The sequence below is a fragment of the Eptatretus burgeri genome, chromosome 8 (assembly GCF_056783735.1).
Source record: "Eptatretus burgeri isolate ZD-2024b chromosome 8, Ebu_testis_v1, whole genome shotgun sequence".
In the NCBI taxonomy this organism is placed as follows: Eukaryota; Metazoa; Chordata; class Myxini; order Myxiniformes; family Myxinidae; genus Eptatretus; species Eptatretus burgeri.
In genome coordinates, this window is record NC_140968.1 from 18,498,630 (window position 1) to 18,520,439 (window position 21,810).

The 21,810-nt window shown below is 51.3% G+C and overlaps 1 protein-coding gene and 1 long non-coding RNA gene across 8 annotated transcripts in view; one reads left to right on the forward strand and one right to left on the reverse strand.

The window, feature by feature from the left end:
- LOC147021229 (uncharacterized) overlaps window positions 1–17,408 on the reverse strand; it is a 76,843-nt gene extending 59,435 nt beyond the window's left edge. For 2 of the 7 annotated variants that reach the window (XM_085893651.1, XM_085893650.1), the window contains exon 1: window positions 17,018–17,325. The gene's annotated coding sequence lies outside the window, so the exon portion shown is untranslated. Of the gene's footprint in view, window positions 1–9,502; window positions 10,508–17,017 lie in introns of those variants that run through there. The other 5 variants (XR_015061325.1, XM_085893657.1, XM_085893658.1 and 2 more) reach the window with 5 other exon arrangements.
- LOC147021230 (uncharacterized) overlaps window positions 10,502–21,810 on the forward strand; it is a 39,990-nt gene continuing 28,681 nt past the window's right edge. Inside the window, exon 1 of the long non-coding RNA XR_015061337.1 lies at window positions 10,502–10,614. This is a non-coding gene — a long non-coding RNA (uncharacterized LOC147021230). The remainder of the gene's footprint in view (window positions 10,615–21,810) is intronic.

Below are 21,810 nucleotides of genomic sequence, written 5' to 3' on the forward strand. Positions count from 1 at the left end.
CGATTTTTCGTAATTTAGTTTTAATGACCAATTTTTCAATTATCGCAAACATTTTATGCCTATCGTAATGTCATTGCAAGGAAAAACGCAAAAAAAAAGTTTCAAACTGCCTGCAAAAAAACAACAATCACACAGGATGCGCATAAACACACTTTCACTTTACTGCGCATGTGCTGTATGCTGTACTGTATGTATTCTCTTCACGCTCGCCTGCATACCTTCCAGTATGAATCCCAAGCGACCCGCAAGTCTTTTGCCGAGCACACCTCGTTTCAAGCGACAACGAAAGGCTGTCACATTGAAGGTGAAATTGGATATAATTAAAAGACATGAACGAGGTGAAGGGACAACGGAAATCGGCCGCGCGCATGCAATCGCTGCATCGACTGTACATTCGATCGTTCAAAGTTCGGCAAAGATAAAGAAAATATCACAGATTGCGACCAGTTCGAGTGCAACGACACTAACGAGAATGAGAGATGGTGCCATGCACAACATGGAGCGTTTATTATGTGTGTGGATAGATGATCAAACTAAACGTCGCATGCCTTTATCTCTTGCTGTGATACAAGAAAAAGCGCGTCGTTTGTTAGGGCATTGACCCATGATTACGTGATCAATTACTTCTCCAATCATGTTGAGAAGTATCTCCAAGGAGAACAACATTGACAACAAATCTTTGCTGCTTGTAGACAATGCTCCTGCCCATCCTCAGCAAATGGAAGACTGGTGTGAAAACGTGCAGGTAGTATTTTTACCACCAAATACTACCTCACTTTTACAGCCTATGGATCAGGGAGTTATTGCTGCTTTTAAAGCCTATTATGTTAAGGATACCATGCTGCAGCTTATCAAAAAAAATGATAAGGACAAGCTATCAATCAAGGAGTTTTGGTGAACATACAACATAAAAATGGCTTTGGAAAACATTGAGGATTCATGGGCGGAGGCGAGTGCCTCCACAATGAACGCTGTGTGAAAGAAAGTGTGGCCCGAGTGTGTCCACAATTTCACGGGGTTTGCTGATGTTCCGTTGATTACAAGTCAAATTGTAGACCTGGCGCAGGAGGTTGGTTTGAAGAGGTTGACGAAGAGGACGTGGATGACTTACTGGAGTCTCATGCAGAACCCTTAAACAATGAAGATCTTATGGAGTTGGAACAGCAGTGGGCTCTTGAGGAAGAAGAAGATGCTGTGACACCTTCATCCGAGCATCTCACCATGAAAAACCTCAGCCAAATCCTCAGCTCGTTTGAAAGTGCCACAGAATTTGTTATCGAGCAAGATCCAAATCTTGAAAGGAGCACTGATTTTAGCTGTGTTGTTTATGATGCCCTCGGTTGCTACAAGGAACGTTATGCAGCAAAGAAAAAGAAAGCCATCCAGCCCACTCTCCATGCATTTTTCAAGCCAAAAGATGCAGCACCAACTCCATCCACCATCCAGGATGCTCCTTCAACCAGCTGCCAAGAGACCGTGCCTGCTGGTGAAGAAAGTGACAGCACAGTGTCAAGTGAAGAGGGGGACGATTCTGCCACTCCGCAAGTGTAACTTATCCACCGCAATCAACTCCGTTCCTCCAGCCTCGGGGTAAGTCTCCACGACTCGAGGAGTGCGTTTTGTTTATTTGTGTTTATGTCCAAAAAATTCCGAGCCAAAAACACATCCCCCCTTTAACACATTGGTTTCTATGGGAAAATATGTTTTGTTTAACACAGTTTCGCTTATCATAAGGTTTTCCAGGAATGCAACCCTTGCGAAAAGCGAGGACTTACTGTATTATGAGATGGTATGCCAGGCCTTCTCTTCAAAAGGTATGAAAAAAAATGCCCGAAAATAATATAAATATTTTGTAATTAAAAGGTTCAGCAAATATGATGTCGTATACAGTATACTGTACTGCATTGTGGTGTACTGTGTCGTGTTGATGCCCAATAACGAGCTCGTTATATATGTGTCGTTCGGTGACGGAAAATCGTAAATTAGATGAATCAGGAACGATTCCCTGTTAATTTAGAAGATTCACTGAGAATGCACGCAGGAAGGAACATTCGTCCACCAATCTGTTGTGCAACCGATCTGTGTTGTGTAGGTGGCCTGGGAGGATGTTGTGGTTAAGAGATGATATCATCACTTTTGGTAAATAATAAATAAATGGTCTGCTAACAACTACACTGAAGGGTTGCTCATTATGAAATACCAAATGATGTTGATACTTGGGCAGCCGGTTACCAGATTCTTGTAAATCATGGTTTTCTCCACAAAGTGTTGGTATTCAACAGAAAGATCGGACCACCGAAAAGTTCAACCTCGCGAGATAAGTCGAACATAACGACTGCCTGCTCTACTGCACGTGTCACGGGATCGGCCTGCTCGACCGCACGCGTCACGGGATCGGCCTGCTCGACCGCACGCGTCACGGGATCGGCCTGCTCGACCGCACGCGTCACGGGATCGGCCTGCTCGGATCGGCCTGGGATATATATATATATATCTCTGTCTCTGTCTCTGTCTCTGTCTCTGTCTCTGTCTCTGTCTCTGTCTCTGTCTCTGTCTCTGTCTCTGTCTCTGTCTCTGTCTCTGTCTCTGTCTCTGTCTCTGTCTCTGTCTCTGTCTCTGTCTCTTTGTCGCGCAGCTGAACATCTGGCTTTCTTGTTGGCCCTTGTAACAACATTCTTTGAGCCTTGAGCTCGGAGAAGCCCAATCATAAATCAGCACTGTTTTGGTATAGTTCAAAAGGGAACATTTTGCAGTAGACTGAGACGATAATATGTATTGTGATAAAGATCTGCCTGACCAATAACAGATCTTCTTGCTAGTGAAAAGATCAATGCTTTGTCAGACCAGGAGAGAACCAGTGCTGGGGTGTTGTTACTTTCAAAGAATACGATATCTTAGAAAGGAAATATAAAGCTGATGGAAGTTGGGGAAATCATGAAAACAGATGAGCAGGAAAAGTATATATAAAGTAAACCAAACTGCTTGCAGGCCAGAGTTTGACTGAGCTGGGATACTGTAGGTATTCTGTGCCTTTCTACTCTCGTGTACACTTTTGGTGTGTATTAAAGCTCTTCTATACGACGATTGGTGTAGTCATTGCTTGATTGCAGACCCTGATCTCGACATTTTGGCGTAGTCGGCAAGGGGTAAAAACAGAGCAAAAGAGGGGAACTTCTTGCTTGGTGAGACAAAAGAGGACAGCAGCCGGCCGGCTTAAAGATAAGGTAAGAACTGACTCTTTTTCTCGTACCGGGACATACAGGTTTGCTGCGCTTTGTGATCTGTACTTATCTTAAAAGAACGGGAAAAGAGGGAGCTTTGTGCACATCAAAAGAGGGGTACCCCAGGGGTTTAAGTGTTCGCAGGGGAGGTTGAAGTTGATGCTTGCAGGCTCATCTAAGAAATCCCTGGAGAACAGTGTCTAAAGGGGAGGTTGCAAGGTACAAACCCTGGGAGGGTAATCTGAGAAATCTCCAAGAGACAAGGTATTTCTGTGGGAGATTGAGGACGTGGAAGGTGTGCAAGGGAGTGTGAGGGTTCGTGGAAAGGTGTGAAAGACACCCAACCCAACCCGAGACCACCCCAGGCAAAACACTGACCAGTCCAAGAATACTCTAGAAATGATCAAGGGAAAGTGGGAAAATAAAGCTGTAATGGAAATTATGGACCAAGGTCATGTGATCAATTGGAATCATGCTATGAATGAATATAAAAGTACCCATATGCATTCCTAGAATAAGATTCGTTAAGATCTGCATATGTGAATAAGCCCGAACCAAACTTGAAGCTTGTAAGATGTGTAAGGAAGAAGCATGACAAATAAATAATGTTGGAAAAATAAAAAGAAAAGTTGTGAGTGTTAAGATTAAAAGAATAAGTTGAGAAAACACCTTGCCCCACCCGTGCAACTGCAGTGCACAGAGTGGGGAAATCAAGAGAGAATACCAGGTAACCCATCTGAGGGTTTCCTTAATCCACCGAGGTTCTGTCCAAACCTAGAAGGTACGAGGTCGCTGGCCACGACTTTTGCCTTCCCGGTGAGGAGGTAGCGGAAAAACGCAGGCGGAAGGGAAGGTTACAGTGCAGCAAACTCAAAATCGGTAAAATATCCATTAAAAGAACAGGAATTGAGATTAGTTCTGATGTGATAATATTTGGAAATTTAAAGCGAGGTGCTGAAAGAACAGCGGACGAAGCTCGGCTGCTCGTGAAAATGATGTGTGGAAATGGAAGGTGGGAGGGAATGAGTCCCCACAGAGGGAAGGATGCCCCATTGTGAAGTGGAGGAATGTGTGCGCCTTGCCTGAATGGTAAAGGTGGGGGTCGTGTTCCTCTTTGAGATTTTTTTTTTTTTTAAACGACTCAAAAACGAGTCAACGGGAAAATTTGTGGCAGATGTGCCGAATAAAGCCTTGATTGTGATCTCCAAGTCCAGGAGTCCATACAACACGAATTAAATTGAGAATTATTTAATCACGGTTGGAAATAAATAAAAGGTAATTTAATACAGAGTCAAATAGTTCTGAAATATGTTTAAATTGATTTGTATATGTGAGTAATGTGTGGGTCGAACGTATGTACGCAGTTTGTTGTGGATGGGGAGAGACGCGAGACCAAGGTGCGAAGGAAGGAGGGGAAGGATAAAGATGGGGGCGAGCTGTGTCGAAGTGCACATGCTGTGCCCAGAGGCGTGCTGTGTCTTCACTCGTCGGTGAATGAAACAATGACATCCAAGCTGCAGAAATGTTTTTGGGGGAAATGACTCGTGGTCTTTGAACACGCGGCCATTGCGGGCCTTGTCACGGAGCATTAATCGTCTGCCTGGCGCGATCAAGTTTTTTGTATGAAAGCGGACAGAGGAGCACGTTTGTTGTCCTTATATGAGCCTCTATCTGTCAGGATAAATTATTTGGATTAAAATTGACCATAAAAGCGGTTATCGTGCTGAATGTGTTGGTGCCCTGCTGTGAAGTGCGGGCTGTGCGCGATTTTTGCTTGGGAGAGTCGGGCTGCGTGAAGTTTGCCTGAATACGGGGAGAAGCTTTGGAAAAGAAATATATATTTTTTTAACCGAGTGAGGCACGGAAAATTATCAACACGGTTGGTGCATCATTATTGTGAGGAGCTCGGTTTTACAATCAATTGTGGTTGGCATCTGTGGTTGAATGTACGAAGTAAGCCGTGTGTGAAGCCCTTGAAGGAGGGAGGGCTGTACGGTGTGCGAGATGGAGTACGAAGCACGAGTGTGGTCAACATCTGGGCCGCATTGAAATCGGCCGTGCCGAGGGTGCTGTGTAAATTTTCGAAGCAGTTCATCCTGGCCTTGTAAGTTTGCAAGTACACATGTGCAAATGGACAAGACCATTGTGTGCTGGACCCTGAGTAAATTCCACAATGTGCCAACCCCCTACAGCCCCCTGCACCTCCGAAGAGTCTGGAGGTATGGCTGCCCTTTGAGCTGTGCAGCCTCGGTTCAAATCTCAACGCAGCTCTAAAACTGCCATCCTGGTGTTTCACATGCACTGCAAAGTTTGCTAACATCGGTTCGTGAACATTAAAGATCCCACGATGCTTTTTGCGAAGAGTTGGCAAATTATTGCAGGCACCCTGAACATTAAGCTACAAAACTGCTGCTCGAACGTGCAGGGGCACAGCTGCTGTCAGGATGGGTTCTGACTCGAGTCGTCAGTTGTGTGCAGTACGTGGCGACAGATTAGTATCAATTGTCACAAGGACGTGTTCGTGCAAATGATGCAGTGTCCCTCCACCGATACACACATTGGAATAAATAATCTCACCGACCTGGGTGGAATGACAGGCTGAGTCAACCTCAGGAACCAGGGATACTGTGAGTTGTTTTTGAAAGGTAATTTTTGCTTCCTCATGACCTATATTCAAGTTATAATTGTTGAAATGTATCCACTATTCAATAGAGGGGTGGGGTATTGGTGGGCCGGTCGGGATGGTGGAGGGGGGCTTTTCTATGAAGCTAGAAAGTGCGGGCGGAGCTTTCGTGACGTTATGGCCCACTTGGAGCTACTCATAAAAGTGTGCCACTTCTGGAGGAGACTCCCTTGTACCACCTTACCGCTCCATCAAGATTCCATCTCTAAAAATTATTATAATTGTGGTGTTCCTTTTCCACTATGTTTCTAAGTAACAGAGAGGCAAATGTGGAGCTGTTGAACAGCTCCCAAGATGAGAGCAGCCATTTTAATAGGATTACCTTTTCTTAAAAAATTGAATGTAGCATTTAATTGAGGAAGCCAAAGCATTTAAGATGCTCTCAGTAAGCTACCGTTTTTTTGACTGTTGGTAATCAAAGCAAGTCGGCTATGGCTGTCGCTATCTCTCTGTCGCTATCTCTCTCTATCTATGTCTCTCTGTCTCTCTGTCTCTGTGTCTCTCTGTCTCTGTGTCTGTCTCTGTCTCTGTGTCGCGCAGCTGAACATCTGGCTTTCTTGTTGGCCCTTGTAACAACATTCTTTGAGCCTTGAGCTCGGAGAAGCCCAATCATAAATCAGCACTGTTTTGGTATAGTTCAAAAGGGAACATTTTGCAGTAGACTGAGACGATAATATGTATTGTGATAAAGATCTGCCTGACCAATAACAGATCTTCTTGCTAGTGAAAAGATCAATGCTTTGTCAGACCAGAAGAGAACCAGTGCTGGGGTGTTGTTACTTTCAAAGAATACGTTATCTTAGAAAGGAAATATAAAGCTGATGGAAGTTGGGGAAATCATGAAAACAGATGAGCAGGAAAAGTATATATAAAAGTAAACCAAACTGCTTGCAGGCCAGAGTTTGACTGAGCTGGGATACTGTAGGTATTCTGTGCCTTTCTACTCTCGTGTACACTTTTGGTGCGTATTAAAGCTCTTCTCTACGACGATTGGTGTAGTCATTGCTTGATTGCAGACCCTGATCTCGACATATATATATATATATATATATATATATATATATATATATATATATATATATATATATATATATATATATATATATATATATATATATATATATATACACACACATACATACATATATATTTATACAGTAATCCCCCGTTTCTCGCGGGGGTTACGTTCCAAACCTTCCCGCGCTAAGTGAAAATCCGCGATGAATGGACGCCTCCCCCCCCCCAAAAAAAAAAAAATCGACTCGTCTGGTCTGGTCGGTTTGGGAGAGATCGGGTTTGAGGTGCCTGAGATCGACTTGTCTGGTCTGGTCGGTTTTGCAGTGATTGGGTTTGAGGTGCTGGAGATCGACTCGTCTGGTCTTGTCGGTTTGGCAGTGATTGGGTTTGAGGTGCCGGAGATCGACTCGTCTGGTGGGTTTGGCAGTGATTGGGTTTGAGGTGCCGGAGATCGACTCGTCTGGTCTGGTCGGTTTTGAGGTGCTGGGTACCAGCAGTGCTCGTCCAACGGCGGCAAACATTTTTCCTTCCCGAGGCATATACCGAGCACCTTAGCCTTCTCCTGGAGCATCAGGTCCTTCCTCTGGCACTTCGGTTCCTTGCCAGAAGCCTTAGAAGGTGCAGGGCGTTTGGGCGGCATCGTGGGGCTTGGAGAAAAAACGTAGAAAATATTCGAAGTTCACAAGCGAAACTTTGTCTCGTGCGTTGTGCGACTGGTCGAGCACCACGCGTTATAATTTATTGCTTAAATAATTTATATTTTATATATTATTACCGCGATGTACCGGGGGAATCCGCAGAAAAAATTATTTACGTTCCAAGGGAAAACCCGCGATGAACCGTGGGTGCGATAGGTGAACCGCGATAAAGCGGGGGTTGACTGTATATATATATATATATATATATATATATATATATATATATATATATATATATATATATATATATATATATATATATAATAGTCCAGAGATGATGATTGTCAATTTCAGACATAAAGTCGCCTGCCAGCAGGTGACGTCATTGGAACGATGACAGCAAAGGTCGCCCAATGTCGAATCACGAATTAGTAATATGTGGACCCCGAACAATAAAACCATCATCATACTTGAACCCATTGAGATCCCATTTTCATTTATGCTGAGGTGTTGGAGTATATGTAGGGGTATTCTCACACAAAAAAAAAAAAATAAAAAATAAAAAAAAAATCAGGATCATCGGTTTGGCTGGGGGCGACGGCCCAAGGTCAAAGGGCGCCCCAAACTATAAAACTTTTTGAATTCCTGTTTCGGAGTGACTTTACTTTACGCGATTCGAAAGATCTCGCTTTTACGAGCATTTTCATACCAAGATCATCCAAATCGGACCACTACAACCTGTGATATGGCCACTGGAAGATTGTGTGTCAACCGGGGGCACCCAAAAAAAATTTTTGGGGGGGGGGCTAAAATGGGCCCCCACGTCTGAAAATTGACACATAATGTTTTACCATGGATACAAACACTTGCACAAAAAAAGAGTGAAACCTGAGACGTTGTGTTAACATTTCACTGAAAAATGTGTACACTTGACATGGAACACACCCCCCCCACCCCCCACCCCCGATAATCCACCCAAGCCCACCTCCTTCAATTCCCTGCTTTCCTTCCTGAAAGTCCCTGTAATGTCCATCTTGTATACCCCATGTTCCCCACCCCATCCCTCTCCTTTCCACAGAACTCCTAATGTCGCTGTTCCCCACTGTTTTGTCCTTCCCACTCCCACCCCTCTTGTCTCATGCCCCGCTTGCTGTGCATTGTGTGTTCGCTCTTCTACAAGCCTCGACAAGGTATATAAAAACAAACAAAAAATAATAATCAATGTCTCCATAATATGTATGTGATTGGTCGTTTACAAAATTGGGATGTTTTATTTGAGTGCAAGGTTGGTTTACCATGGGCAATTGACAGCAGAATCTTTCATTAAATGAATAAGGGTCAGGAAATAAAAATGTGATGGATTGTGGAGTTATTGATGCTATCATGATTCTGGGAAGGTAAATGGAGCCAAAGGTGTGTGCAGTACAGTAAGTCCTCGCTAACCGGAAGTTCGCATATCGTAGTTTCGATTTTTCGTAATTTAGTTTTAATGACCAATTTTTCAATTATCGCAAACATTTTATGCCTATCGTAATGTCATTGCAAGGAAAAACGCAAAAAAAAGTTTCAAACTGCCTGCAAAAAAACAACAATCACACAGGATGCGCATAAACACACTTTCACTTTACTGCGCATGTGCTGTATGCTGTACTGTATGTATTCTCTTCACGCTCGCCTGCATACCTTCCAGTATGAATCCCAAGCGACCCGCAAGTCTTTTGCCGAGCACACCTCGTTTCAAGCGACAACGAAAGGCTGTCACATTGAAGGTGAAATTGGATATAATTAAAAGACATGAACGAGGTGAAGGGACAACGGAAATCGGCCGCGCGCATGCAATCGCTGCATCGACTGTACATTCGATCGTTCAAAGTTCGGCAAAGATAAAGAAAATATCACAGATTGCGACCAGTTCGAGTGCAACGACACTAACGAGAATGAGAGATGGTGCCATGCACAACATGGAGCGTTTATTATGTGTGTGGATAGATGATCAAACTAAACGTCGCATGCCTTTATCTCTTGCTGTGATACAAGAAAAAGCGCGTCGTTTGTTAGGGCATTGACCCATGATTACGTGATCAATTACTTCTCCAATCATGTTGAGAAGTATCTCCAAGGAGAACAACATTGACAACAAATCTTTGCTGCTTGTAGACAATGCTCCTGCCCATCCTCAGCAAATGGAAGACTGGTGTGAAAACGTGCAGGTAGTATTTTTACCACCAAATACTACCTCACTTTTACAGCCTATGGATCAGGGAGTTATTGCTGCTTTTAAAGCCTATTATGTTAAGGATACCATGCTGCAGCTTATCAAAAAAAATGATAAGGACAAGCTATCAATCAAGGAGTTTTGGTGAACATACAACATAAAAATGGCTTTGGAAAACATTGAGGATTCATGGGCGGAGGCGAGTGCCTCCACAATGAACGCTGTGTGAAAGAAAGTGTGGCCCGAGTGTGTCCACAATTTCACGGGGTTTGCTGATGTTCCGTTGATTACAAGTCAAATTGTAGACCTGGCGCAGGAGGTTGGTTTGAAGAGGTTGACGAAGAGGACGTGGATGACTTACTGGAGTCTCATGCAGAACCCTTAAACAATGAAGATCTTATGGAGTTGGAACAGCAGTGGGCTCTTGAGGAAGAAGAAGATGCTGTGACACCTTCATCCGAGCATCTCACCATGAAAAACCTCAGCCAAATCCTCAGCTCGTTTGAAAGTGCCACAGAATTTGTTATCGAGCAAGATCCAAATCTTGAAAGGAGCACTGATTTTAGCTGTGTTGTTTATGATGCCCTCGGTTGCTACAAGGAACGTTATGCAGCAAAGAAAAAGAAAGCCATCCAGCCCACTCTCCATGCATTTTTCAAGCCAAAAGATGCAGCACCAACTCCATCCACCATCCAGGATGCTCCTTCAACCAGCTGCCAAGAGACCGTGCCTGCTGGTGAAGAAAGTGACAGCACAGTGTCAAGTGAAGAGGGGGACGATTCTGCCACTCCGCAAGTGTAACTTATCCACCGCAATCAACTCCGTTCCTCCAGCCTCGGGGTAAGTCTCCACGACTCGAGGAGTGCGTTTTGTTTATTTGTGTTTATGTCCAAAAAATTCCGAGCCAAAAACACATCCCCCCTTTAACACATTGGTTTCTATGGGAAAATATGTTTTGTTTAACACAGTTTCGCTTATCATAAGGTTTTCCAGGAATGCAACCCTTGCGAAAAGCGAGGACTTACTGTATTATGAGATGGTATGCCAGGCCTTCTCTTCAAAAGGTATGAAAAAAAATGCCCGAAAATAATATAAATATTTTGTAATTAAAAGGTTCAGCAAATATGATGTCGTATACAGTATACTGTACTGCATTGTGGTGTACTGTGTCGTGTTGATGCCCAATAACGAGCTCGTTATATATGTGTCGTTCGGTGACGGAAAATCGTAAATTAGATGAATCAGGAACGATTCCCTGTTAATTTAGAAGATTCACTGAGAATGCACGCAGGAAGGAACATTCGTCCACCAATCTGTTGTGCAACCGATCTGTGTTGTGTAGGTGGCCTGGGAGGATGTTGTGGTTAAGAGATGATATCATCACTTTTGGTAAATAATAAATAAATGGTCTGCTAACAACTACACTGAAGGGTTGCTCATTATGAAATACCAAATGATGTTGATACTTGGGCAGCCGGTTACCAGATTCTTGTAAATCATGGTTTTCTCCACAAAGTGTTGGTATTCAACAGAAAGATCGGACCACCGAAAAGTTCAACCTCGCGAGATAAGTCGAACATAACGACTGCCTGCTCTACTGCACGTGTCACGGGATCGGCCTGCTCGACCGCACGCGTCACGGGATCGGCCTGCTCGACCGCACGCGTCACGGGATCGGCCTGCTCGACCGCACGCGTCACGGGATCGGCCTGCTCGACCGCACGCGTCACGGGATCGGCCTGCTCGACCGCACGCGTCACGGGATCGGCCTGCTCGACCGCACGCGTCACGGGATCGGCCTGCTCGACCGCACGCGTCACGGGATCGGCCTGCTCGACCGCACGCGTCACGGGATCGGCCTGCTCGACCGCACGCGTCACGGGATCGGCCTGCTCGACCGCACGCGTCACGGGATCGGCCTGCTCGACCGCACGCGTCACGGGATCGGCCTGCTCGACCGCACGCGTCACGGGATCGGCCTGCTCGACCGCACGCGTCACGGGATCGGCCTGCTCGACCGCACGCGTCACGGGATCGGCCTGCTCGACCGCACGCGTCACGTGATCGGCCTGCTCGACCGCACGCGTCACGTGATCGGCCTGCTCGACCGCACGCGTCACGTGATCGGCCTGCTCGACCGCACGCGTCACGTGATCGGCCTGCTCGACCGCACGCGTCACGTGATCGGCCTGCTCGACCGCACGCGTCACGTGATCGGCCTGCTCGACCGCACGCGTCACGTGATCGGCCTGCTCGACCGCACGCGTCACGTGATCGGCCTGCTCGACCGCACGCGTCACGTGATCGGCCTGCTCGGCCGCTCGAGTCACGTGATCGGCCTGCTCGGCCGCTCGAGTCACGTGATCGGCCTGCTCGGCCGCTCGAGTCACGTGATCGGCCTGCTCGGCCGCTCGAGTCACGTGATCGGCCTGCTCGGCCGCTCGAGTCACGTGATCGGCCTGCTCGGCCGCTCGAGTCACGTGATCGGCCTGCTCGGCCGCTCGAGTCACGTGATCGGCCTGCTCGGCCGCACGAGTCACGTGATCGGCCTGCTCGGCCGCACGTGTCACGTGATCGGCCTGCTCGGCCGCACGTGTCACGTGATCGGCCTGCTCGGCCGCACGTGTCACGTGATCGGCCTGCTCGGCCGCACGTGTCACGTGATCGGCCTGCTCGGCCGCACGTGTCACGTGATCGGCCTGCTCGGCCGCACGTGTCACGTGATCGGCCTGCTCGGCCGCACGTGTCACGTGATCGGCCTGCTCGGCCGCACGTGTCACGTGATCGGCCTGCTCGGCCGCACGTGTCACGTGATCGGCCTGCTCGGCCGCACGTGTCACGTGATCGGCCTGTTCGGCCGCACGTGTCACGTGATCGGCCTGTTCGGCCGCACGTGTCACGTGATCGGCCTGTTCGGCCGCACGTGTCACGTGATCGGCCTGTTCGGCCGCACGTGTCACGTGATCGGCCTGTTCGGCCGCACGTGTCACGTGATCGGCCTGTTCGGCCGCACGTGTCACGTGATCGGCCTGTTCGGCCGCACGTGTCACGTGATCGGCCTGTTCGGCCGCACGTGTCACGTGATCGGCCTGTTCGGCCGCACGTGTCACGTGATCGGCCTGTTCGGCCGCACGTGTCACGTGATCGGCCTGTTCGGCCGCACGTGTCACGTGATCGGCCTGTTCGGCCGCACGTGTCACGTGATCGGCCTGTTCGGCCGCACGTGTCACGTGATCGGCCTGTTCGGCCGCACGTGTCACGTGATCGGCCTGTTCGGCCGCACGTGTCACGTGATCGGCCTGTTCGGCGCACGTGTCACGTGATCGGCCTGTTCGGCCGCACGTGTCACGTGATCGGCCTGTTCGGCCGCACGTGTCACGTGATCGGCCTGTTCGGCCGCACGTGTCACGTGATCGGCCTGTTCGGCCGCACGTGTCACGTGATCGGCCTGTTCGGCCGCACGTGTCACGTGATCGGCCTGTTCGGCCGCACGTGTCACGTGATCGGCCTGTTCGGCCGCACGTGTGCACGTGATCGGCCTGTTCGGGCCGCACGTGTCACGTGATCGGCCTGTTCGGCCGCACGTGTCACGTGATCGGCCTGTTCGGCCGCACGTGTCACGTGATCGGCCTGTTCGGCCGCACGTGTCACGTGATCGGCCTGTTCGGCCGCACGTGTCACGTGATCGGCCTGTTCGGCCGCACGTGTCACGTGATCGGCCTGTTCGGCCGCACGTGTCACGTGATCGGCCTGTTCGGCCGCACGTGTCACGTGATCGGCCTGTTCGGGCCGCACGTGTCACGTGATCGGCCTGTTCGGCCGCACGTGTCACGTGATCGGCCTGTTCGGCCGCACGTGTCACGTGATCGGCCTGTTCGGCCGCACGTGTCACGTGATCGGCCTGTTCGGCCGCACGTGTCACGTGATCGGCCTGTTCGGCCGCACGTGTCACGTGATCGGCCTGTTCGGCCGCACGTGTCACGTGATCGGCCTGTTCGGCCGCACGTGTCACGTGATCGGCCTGTTCGGCCGCACGTGTCACGTGATCGGCCTGTTCGGCCGCACGTGTCACGTGATCGGCCTGTTCGGCCGCACGTGTCACGTGATCGGCCTGTTCGGCCGCACGTGTCACGTGATCGGCCTGTTCGGCCGCACGTGTCACGTGATCGGCCTGTTCGGCCGCACGTGTCACGTGATCGGCCTGTTCGGCCGCACGTGTCACGTGATCGGCCTGTTCGGCCGCACGTGTCACGTGATCGGCCTGTTCGGCCGCACGTGTCACGTGATCGGCCTGTTCGGCCGCACGTGTCACGTGATCGGCCTGTTCGGCCCGCACGTGTCACGTGATCGGCCTGTTCGGCCGCACGTGTCACGTGATCGGCCTGTTCGGCCGCACGTGTCACGTGATCGGCCTGTTCGGCCGCACGTGTCACGTGATCGGCCTGTTCGGCCGCACGTGTCACGTGATCGGCCTGTTCGGCCGCACGTGTCACGTGATCGGCCTGTTCGGCCGCACGTGTCACGTGATCGGCCTGTTCGGCCGCACGTGTCACGTGATCGGCCTGTTCGGCCGCACGTGTCACGTGATCGGCCTGTTCGGCCGCACGTGTCACGTGATCGGCCTGTTCGGCCGCACGTGTCACGTGATCGGCCTGTTCGGCCGCACGTGTCACGTGATCGGCCTGTTCGGCCGCACGTGTCACGTGATCGGCCTGTTCGGCCGCACGTGTCACGTGATCGGCCTGTTCGGCCGCACGTGTCACGTGATCGGCCTGTTCGGCCGCACGTGTCACGTGATCGGCCTGTTCGGCCGCACGTGTCACGTGATCGGCCTGTTCGGCCGCACGTGTCACGTGATCGGCCTGTTCGGCCGCACGTGTCACGTGATCGGCCTGTTCGGCCGCACGTGTCACGTGATCGGCCTGTTCGGCCGCACGTGTCACGTGATCGGCCTGTTCGGCCGCACGTGTCACGTGATCGGCCTGTTCGGCCGCACGTGTCACGTGATCGGCCTGTTCGGCCGCACGTGTCACGTGATCGGCCTGTTCGGCCGCACGTGTCACGTGATCGGCCTGTTCGGCCGCACGTGTCACGTGATCGGCCTGTTCGGCCGCACGTGTCACGTGATCGGCCTGTTCGGCCGCACGTGTCACGTGATCGGCCTGTTCGGCCGCACGTGTCACGTGATCGGCCTGTTCGGCCGCACGTGTCACGTGATCGGCCTGTTCGGCCGCACGTGTCACGTGATCGGCCTGTTCGACCGCACGTGTCACGTGATCGGCCTGTTCGGCCGCACGTGTCACGTGATCGGCCTGTTCGGCCGCACGTGTCACGTGATCGGCCTGTTCGGCCGCGCCGCACGTGTCACGTGATCGGCCTGTTCGGCCGCACGTGTCACGTGCTCGGCCTGTTCGGCCGCACGTGTCACGTGATCGGCCTGATCGGTCGCACGTGTCCCGTGATCGGCCTGTTCGGCCGCACGTGTCACGTGATCGGCCTGTTCGGCCGCACGTGTCACGTGATCGGCCTGTTCGGCCGCACGTGTCACGTGATCGGCCTGTTCGGCCGCACGTGTCACGTGATCGGCCTGTTCGGCCGCACGTGTCACGTGATCGGCCTGTTCGGCCGCACGTGTCACGTGATCGGCCTGTTCGGCCGCACGTGTCACGTGATCGGCCTGTTCGGCCGCACGTGTCACGTGATCGGCCTGTTCGACCGCACGTGTCACGTGATCGGCCTGTTCGACCGCACGTGTCACGTGATCGGCCTGTTCGACCGCACGTGTCACGTGATCGGCCTGTTCGACCGCACGTGTCACGTGATCGGCCTGTTCGACCGCACGTGTCACGTGATCGGCCTGTTCGACCGCACGTGTCACGTGATCGGCCTGTTCGACCGCACGTGTCACGTGATCGGCCTGTTCGACCGCACGTGTCACGTGATCGGCCTGTTCGACCGCACGTGTCACGTGATCGGCCTGTTCGACCGCACGTGTCACGTGATCGGCCTGTTCGACCGCACGTGTCACGTGATCGGCCTGTTCGACCGCACGTGTCACGTGATCGGCCTGTTCGACCGCACGTGTCACGTGATCGGCCTGTTCGACCGCACGTGTCACGTGATCGGCCTATTCGACCGCACGTGTCACGTGATCGGCCTGTTCGACCGCACGTGTCACGTGATCGGCCTGTTCGACCGCACGTGTCACGTGATCGGCCTGTTCGACCGCACGTGTCACGTGATCGGCCTGTTCGACCGCACGTGTCACGTGATCGGCCTGTTCGACCGCACGTGTCACGTGATCGGCCTGTTCGACCGCACGTGTCACGTGATCGGCCTGTTCGACCGCACGTGTCACGTGATCGGCCTGTTCGACCGCACGTGTCACGTGATCGGCCTGTTCGACCGCACGTGTCACGTGATCGGCCTGTTCGACCGCACGTGTCACGTGATCGGCCTGTTCGACCGCACGTGTCACGTGATCGGCCTGTTCGACCGCACGTGTCACGTGATCGGCCTGTTCGACCGCACGTGTCACGTGATCGGCCTGTTCGACCGCACGTGTCACGTGATCGGCCTGTTCGACCGCACGTGTCACGTGATCGGCCTGTTCGACCGCACGTGTCACGTGATCGGCCTGCTCGACCGCACGTGTCACGTGATCGGACTGCTCGACCGCACGTGTCACGTGATCGGCCTGTTCGACTGCACTGTCACGTGATCGGCCTGCTCGCGATCGATGAAATGTTTTTACAAATATCTTAAAATGTCCGTTTTTTTCGCTGGAATTCTTTTGGAAACGTGTAGAGCACGTCACCAAACCTTCGAAAATATAAGCCAAGCTCGGAGAGACGCACCCAATTAGCAGTTTCCCCGATGGACAGATGTGAATGCATTGTCGTCCTGGTGTATCACCAGCAGGGTGATTCATCAATGTGGACGGCCAGCTTGAAGGTTAATAATGGAATCGGTTTAAATTCCTTGGGCGAGTTTTGTGAGTAGGTAAGTTATCGCAAGTAATGTCGGAAAATTATTAAATAAATGGCATTTTGTGTGCCGTGATCAACTTTTTCTGGAAGTGGTTGACTCGTCAACAGGTTCGGCAAGCTATCGCCGGCATTGTAAGAGAAAAAACAATTAAATTGTACAAGATTTAAAGAGATTGAATATCATTGAACTTTTTGCATTCGGACAGATTAAAGGTAAACTGTGTGGTGTGTGGTGTGTGTGGTGTGTCGCCTACCCTCGTTTAAGATTCGATCCGTCTTGGTTGCGGGCGGTCGCCGTGACCTCGCAAGTGGCACAAGTTACTTCAGCGATTGCATTGGGAAGTCCGGGCGTTTATCCGAGCTCCAGTACTCGATGACCGTGCTACGATTGAAAGCGGAAACACAACGTCGCTCTACGTTTCGAGAGCCACGTACGAATTAGGAATAAAAATACATCTAATCGGATATCACGATCAAATCGGTTCTTTTGTTCCAGATAGATGAGAATGGTGAAGGAAAAAAAAAAAAAGTCGGGGGGAAAAAAACCCCCCAAAACAACAACAACAACAATGTAGACGTAATGACGTAAACGCGCTGTTGTCACGCATTGAAGGAAAGATGTTTTTTTTTCATGTATAACCGGAAGTGGATGTGGTACGTAAGGTGGTATACAGATTTGAAAAATGCTTTTTGGGATCGCTCACGATTTCGGAACGTTGGTGAGAGAGAGAGAGAGAGAGTGAGAGTGAGAGAGACACAGAGAGAGACACAGAGAGAGACACAGAGAGATATATATATATATATATATATATATATATATATATATATATATATATATATATATATATATATATATATATATATATATTTGACTTTTTCGGTAGAGAAATTAACAGATGGCTAATGAATGTTTTTAAAAGCGATTCTGTCACCATAAAGTACGATCGCTAAATAAGAACAGAGTTCAATTTGTTCGACCACTTTATTAGCGTGGAACGACAATAATCAAACAAGTATTGAACAGGTTGAAACACCCACAACATCCTGGCTCCGGGTCAGGCTGCGCATGCGCACTGGCACAGGGGACCGTCGATATGTAGAATTACCGTAAAGTACAATGTTCTCTATCTCCCTCCGAGTCTTTATTATGTTAATAGATAAAGGCTGAGAAAATATTAAGTTTAATGAATGAACAAAAGTTGATATCGCCCATCGTGTGACTATTCCATGGAGTAGTCCTTGTGCCAGGCAGGCACGCTGGTCGCTCTGGTGGATCGGCGTTGACCAATTGCTGGTGGTGTCACATCGGGCCCCAGTGGGGATGGGGCTCTCGGGGTTTCAGGGGCCGATGGTGGTGTCTGAAGGATCGCGCTCCTCGGTGTGCCTCGTCCTGGTGCTGCTGGCGTGTCTAAAACGGGTGTCGTCTTGCGCCGGGGTGTGCATACTGACGTCAGTGCCGGCGTGGGCCCCGTTGGCGTCGCAGATGTCACGGGTTCGCTGTCGAGGTCAGGCAGTTGCGGTGTTACAACGGGTGCAGGTACAGTGATGCGGGTTGCTAGATCATCATAGATAGACCGGGGTGGCAGCTGGTCATTGCGAACTGGGCTAAACTTGCGCAGGAATTTCCTGTTCCGAAGTGTGACTCTGCCCGAGCCATCGATCTTGATCACGTATTGGTCGTGTTGGCGTACCTCCACGATACTGCCTGTCTTGTCCCATTTTTTTGGGTGGAATCCTGTCTGGTTCTGTACGCGGACTAGGTCCCCTACAGCAAGTGGCGGAAGGCGTTTGGTGTGTTCTGCCCAGGTGTCGGCTGTGCGGATATGACGTTTGCGGAGGGCCTCCTCCCTCGCTTTCAGGGTCTCATGCCAAGTGTCGTGCGGTCTGTACTTCCCGGCTATAATTGGGATGAAATCGCGTATCGGGCGGCCGGGGAGATCTTCGTGTCAGGGTCAGGCGTGTTACGATATTGTAGTATCGCTCTCTGCACAGCGTCAGTGTCAAGTTCTCCCTGCGGGCTGGTGTTGTCCGTGATAAGTCGTTTCATTGTCTTAACTCCAATCTCCGCGCGACAGTTGCTGTGAGGGAAGGCCACCGATGACAAGCGGTGGTGTACGCCCCATCTGTGCAGGAATGACCTGGTCTCGGTGGAGGTGAACTCCGGTCCCCCATCCGACGCGAGCTCTTCTGGTGTCCCGTACGTCACGAAGGCGCGACGTAAGTGGTTTATGAGTCCGGCGGCGCCACCCGTCGACTTTGAGATGATCGGCCAGTTCGAGTATCTGTCCACCGTCACAAGGTAGTGTGCACCCCTGTGTACAAAGAAGTCCGAGCACACTGCCTGAAAGGGGTAAACGACCGGAATAGGTGGAGTTGGTGGCGCTCCAGGCTGTGATGGTGCCATCCGGTGGCAGTGTTCGCAGTTTTTCCGAGTGGCGCTGATGTCGGCCGACATGCCTGGCCAGAATACAGAGGATTCTGCGCGGGCGGTCATCATTGATACACCCTGGTGGGCAGCGTGTAGGGCGCTCAGCACATCGCCGCGGAGTGAGGGTGGTATGACTACTCGGTCCTTGTATAGGATCACTCCATCTGTCGATGTAATGTTCTCGCGGTACTGGTGATAGTCGCGAATTGTCTCTGGCATCTCGATTTTGAGTCGGGGATGCCGTTCATTGTCATTCCCTCCAATATGTGCATATCGCCATCGCTGCTGGTGGCTTCCCTGACGCGATCCCATGTTACTGATCGCAATGATTCGAGGCCCGCGGCACACCATGCCAGGTTGTCCTCGACGTCGTCGTCATACTCCGGCTCAGTTTGGCGTAGGAGGGACAGGACGTCGGTGTGCGTGCTTGGTTGGAGGTGGGTCGCTATGGTGGCATTGTCATCTGGAAGGTTCATGAGTGGAGGTCGCGTGGTGCCAACTGGCCTGCGCGACATGGCATCTGCCGCCTTGTTCTTCATTCCCGGGATATGTATGATGCGGAAGCGATAACGCAGGGTCTTCTCCTTGAGGTTCCTGAGGCGGGGGTTGGGTATGTCGTCAAGTGCTCTGTCCGAAAGGAGTTTCAGCAGTGGTTTGTGGTCTACCGCAACGATCAGGTTCTCGCAGCCCAGTACGAAGTAGCGTGCTTTGTCCAAGGCGTCCGCGACTGTGAGAGCCTCGCCCTCTATGGGCGCGTATCTGGATTCTGCCGCGTGTGTAAATCTGCTGCCGACCAGGGTTATTTTCCATCCATCAGTGCAGCAGAATGGTCTAACTGGCACGCATCGGCAGTGCTTTTGAAGCAACCAGAATCCGATTCCCTCCTTCGACCAGTCCGTGGCGATGCATGTTGGCTTAGTTTTGTCAAATATCACCGGACACCGTGTTCGATTTCTTGTACGATCACGTCTTTCGACTCGCGGAATATGTCCTCTAACTCCATGGACCACTGGAAGCGTTCTCCACTTTTCAGGAGCTTCCGGAATGGCTGCATTCGTTCTGCCATACTAAAGGCGTATGCCACCTGGTTGACAAGCCCGAACCACGATCTGACGTCGGTGATGTTACGCGGTTGTGGGAAATCGTGGATTGCTTCCAGGTAGCGGCTGCACGGTCGCACGTCGGTCATGGTGATGGTGAAGCCCGCGAAGTCCACCGTGGGTGCGCTGAAGACAAACTTCTCCGGGTTGAGGATGATTCCATTCCGGCCGCATATATCCAGCCATTGGACCGCCTGGAAGTAGCTCCCCTCAATCGTGTCTGACCATAGGAGCGTGTCATCTACGCACTGGGTCTTGTTACCAATGTCCGCGACGATCTCATCGTATCGTCGTGAGTAACCGTCCCCCGATGCCATATACCCTTGTGGGGCAGATAGGTACCGGTAGCGCCCCCATGGAGTGATGAAGGTCGTCTTGTGGCGGTGGGCCTCGTGTAGGCGGACGCTATGGTAACCGTTCCATGCGTCGAATACTGTCTTGCGCTTCCCGTTAGGTACGCGTCTCGCCTGGTGGAACGGGGATTGGGTGTGGTGGGTCTTGCGGAACGCATGCTTGTTCAAGGCCTGAAAGTCGACGGTGCGTCGCGGCTTGCCATTCTTTTTCGCGCAAATTACCATGCGGTGACACCATGTCACCGGCGTGCCGACGGGTACTTCCTCCAACACGCCGAGCCGAACGTCCTGGTCGAGGCCTGCTTTTACCTCATCTTGCCAATGTATGGCCACGGAGATGGGAGTGTGATGGGCAACCGGTGTCGCGTTCTCACTGAGCATAAGGACGTAGTGGCGGGCCGGTCATTCTCGGTAGTGGCTGGTGTGGGCACGTGTTGAATGTGCTCTGAGCATACATCCTGAGTAAATGTGACTGTAGTGCCTCTCTGTTGGCCTCGGTCGCTGGCATGGGGAGTGCGGTCGGCTTGGTCGGCGGCTCCGCGCGTCGCGGGCAGTCGCACAATTCCGAGGTCGTCAGATTCACCTCTCCGAGTGTCGGGAATCTGTCCGAGATCATTCCCAGGTCCATGCAGGCCGCGCGGGAGAGGAATATGCGGTCTGAAGAGTCCGTCACATACGCGATTTGGCGCGTCTCCAATCTCCGCGCGTCGTCACTGTTACCGGCGAATGTGACTGCCCCGTCTCCGAGGATACGAATTCCTCTGTTGTTTGCGGCCTTCATGGTCATGGATACAGGTATGAGGTCCTCGGTACTCAGGCCCATTTGTTGGACGACTTTAATGCCGATCAGGCAGCTCTGGCACCCCGTGTCTGCCATAGCGGGTAGGGTTACCGCGCGGGTGTGTTTCAGGAGGTTAAAACCCAGCGCTTTGTAATCCTCGCGCTTGTTGGTGAGAGTGAGGTTGACGTATGGCTGCGGGTCGGATATGCGTTTCATCCACTTATCGCACATATCATCGTACAGGTGGTGAGCGAGGGGAAGCGTGCGCATTTCGTCCTCTGTGCTGGCCATGGTGACCGTGCATAGCTCGACGAAGGCTGCCGTCTGCTCGTCGTACATCCCGTCGGTCTCCTTAGATGGGGTCTTGCCGATCGGCCGCCCAGGC